Here is a 3,262-nt window from a genome sequence, read left to right as displayed (position 1 = left end):
TTTGGAACATTTTACGTGATCTAACACACATATAATTTGAATGCCAGAATGAGAAGAGAAAGAAATTGGGACAAAAAAAGAACTAGGAAAAAAATAGTTGAAATTTTCACAAATTTGTGGAAATAACTCACTTACCTATCCAAGAAGCTCAACAAATTCAAAGCAAGATAAACACAAGAATATCACTAGTCCAACTACCAAAAATTAAACTAAATAAATTACATTGAAGCGGTCAGAGAAAAACATTACATATAGAGGACCAATGATATATAATGCATTGAGTTATTGAAATGACATTTTATGAGAAGCAATGGATGCCAGAAAACAATAGAAAACCATCTTTAAAGTGCATCTGGAGCATTCATCAACCTTGTCACATGCTAATCCATAAAACAAATCTCATGAAATATCAAAAATATTGAAATTTTAGAGTATGTTTCCTGACCACAATGGAATTAAAGAATAGAAACAATTAAATTGTCTTTATTTCCAAATGATGTGATTGTTTATACAGAAACATCAAAATGCAGAAAAATAAACCTAGTAGCCACAAACATTTATTGCTGTTTACTGGCAAATAATTGGAAAATGAAAATTTTAAATATCATTTACAATAGCATTAAAAATATAAACTATTTAAGAGTAAATTTTCAAAAATTGTACAAAACTTCAACAGTGATAAATACAAAATATTAATAAGAGATATTAAAGAAAATTTAGGCCCTGCCAAGTGGCTCATTTGGTTGGAGCATCATCCATGCACCAAGGGTTGTGGTCTATTCTTGGTCAGGGCATAAACTTAGATTGCAGGTTCAATCCCTAGTTGAGGTATGCACAGGAGGCAATCGATGTTTCTCTCTCACATCAATGTTTTTCGCTTTCCCTTCCTTCCTCCCTCTCTAAAATCAATACAAAAACATATCCTTGGGTGAGGATATTTTTTTTTAATCTAAATAAGTGGGAACTTATATCACGATCATCAGTTGGGAGACACAATCTTTTTAAGATTAGTAGTCTTCCAAAAATGATCTGTAAATTCAACACAATTCCAACCAAAATCCTAACAGACTTTTTCTTTTTCTTTTCTTTTTTAAATATATTTTATTGATTTTTCACAGAGAGGAAGGGAGAGGGATAGAGAGTTAGAAACATCAATGAGAGAGAAACATCGATCTGCTGCCTCCTGCACACTCCCCACTGGAGATGTGCCCGAAACCAAGGTACATTGCCCTTGACCGGAATCGAACCTGGGACCCTTGAGTCCGCAGGCCGACGCTCTATCCACTGAGCCAAACCGGTTAGGGCCTAACAGACTTTTTCTAGAAATTGACAAGTTGACTCTAAAGTTTTTCTGGAAATGCAAAAGACCTAGAGTAACAATCTTGGAAAAGAAAAACAAAGCTGCCCTGGCTAGTGTGGCTTAGTTGGTTGGGCATTGTCCTGTGCACTAAAAGGTTGCCAGTTCAATTCCTGGTTGCAGGCTCGATCCCTGGTAGGGAGCATGCAGGAGGCAGCTGATTCATATTCTGCTCTCACATTCATGTTTCTCTCTCTCTCTCTCTCTCTCTCTCTCTCTCTCTCTCTCTCTCTAAAACAAAAACGATATGAAAAAAAAAAGAACAAAGCTGGAAGCCATATACTACCTTATCACAAGACTGTTTAAAGTGGTAGTAATTAAGACTGTGGAAATGACATATTGATTGATAAATAAAGGGAACTAAAATGAAAGTTGAGAAATAGATCCACACATATAGTCAATTGATTTGTGACATAGTAGCCAAGGTAATTTAATATGCAAGGTAAAGTCTTCTCAATAAATTGTGCTCCACAAATTCTAGATCTTCTTCAGAGATTCAGTATAATTTCTTGTTTGGCCTCACCAAACGCTCATCTCTGTCTGTTCCATTTAAGAAGACTTCTGGGGTCTGTTTGGCTTCCTGATGCCTGCACGAAGCCTGGAACCTCGGGTAAGCTGGAACAAACACAGGGTTCACCTTATTGTTTCCTTTCTCAGAGATAATAGTCCTGTGCTGCCAACTGTCTAATGTCAGAAAGCAGTTGTTAAATATATGTTGTCCAGTCATGGGAGAAAGTAAATCCAGACCCTGTTACTCCATTATGGCTCAAACAGAAGCTAGTGTTCACTCTTTAAAGAGCTCCCCAAGTGCTTAGTGAAGAATAGGTTATCATGGAGCAAAAATGGAAGAAATGGAAACAGAGTCTATTCAGGAGGTATTGCAGCAGTCTAACTGAGAAAAGATATGCTAAGATTAGTGTAGTAGTAGTCAAAAAGGGGGACCAGCCCTAGCCAGTTTGGCTCAGTGTATAGAGCGTCTGCCTGCTGATCAAAAGGTCCTGGGTTTGATTCCCTTCAAGGGCACGTACCTCATACCTCGGTTGCAGGCTCCTCCCAGGCACAGGCCCTGGTCAGGGTGTGTGGAAGAGGCAACCAATTGTGTTTCTCTCAACTAGGTATTTCTCTCTGTCTTTCCCTCTCTCTTCCACTCTCTCTAAAAAATAATGGAAAAATATCCTCCAGTGAGGATTTTAAAAAAGGGACGGGGGACCAGTTGGCTGCTGGATGCATTTTGGAGTCAGAACTGACAGTACCTGCTGATAGGTTGGATTTAGGGCACAGAGAAGGGGACAGACATGGACATTAAGAGAAATTGCACAAGTTTTTGGCCTAAAAAACTGCCTAAATGCCATTTACTGAGAAGAGAAGACAGGGCTATGAGAAGATTTATGGCTCTTTTTGGTGGGGGGGGTGGGGGGGTGAGGGTTGGCAGGGTATGGAGAGTGGGGGGCAAAAATTTAAAACCTCAGTTCTTTTAATGGAAGTATAAAAGAGAAAGTTCATATTCTTCTCCCTACCAGAATGGATTTTTAAAACATTTTTCTTATGTTTTTATTGTATACTAGAGGCCCGGTGCATGAAATTCGTGCACTGGGGGGGTGGTCCCTCAGCCCAGCCTGCACCCTCTCCAATCTGGGACATCCCTCTCACAATCCAGGACTGCTGGCTCCCAACCACTTGCCTGCCTGCCTACCTGATTGCCCCTAACCACTCCCCTGCCAGCCTGATTGACGCCTAACTACTCCCCTGTCGGCCCGATTGCTCCTAACTGCCCTCCCCTCTGGCCTGGTCACCCTTAACTGTCCTACCCTTCTGGCCTGGTTGCCCCTAACTGCTCTCCCCTGCAGGCCCGGTTGCCCCCAACTGCCCTCCACTGCAGGCCTGGTCCCTCCCAACTGCCCTCCC

Source organism: Myotis lucifugus, unplaced genomic scaffold (genome assembly GCF_000147115.1).
Source record: "Myotis lucifugus unplaced genomic scaffold, Myoluc2.0 scaffold_200, whole genome shotgun sequence".
Lineage (NCBI taxonomy): Eukaryota > Metazoa > Chordata > Mammalia > Chiroptera > Vespertilionidae > Myotis > Myotis lucifugus.
This window is presented reverse-complemented; position numbering follows the sequence as displayed.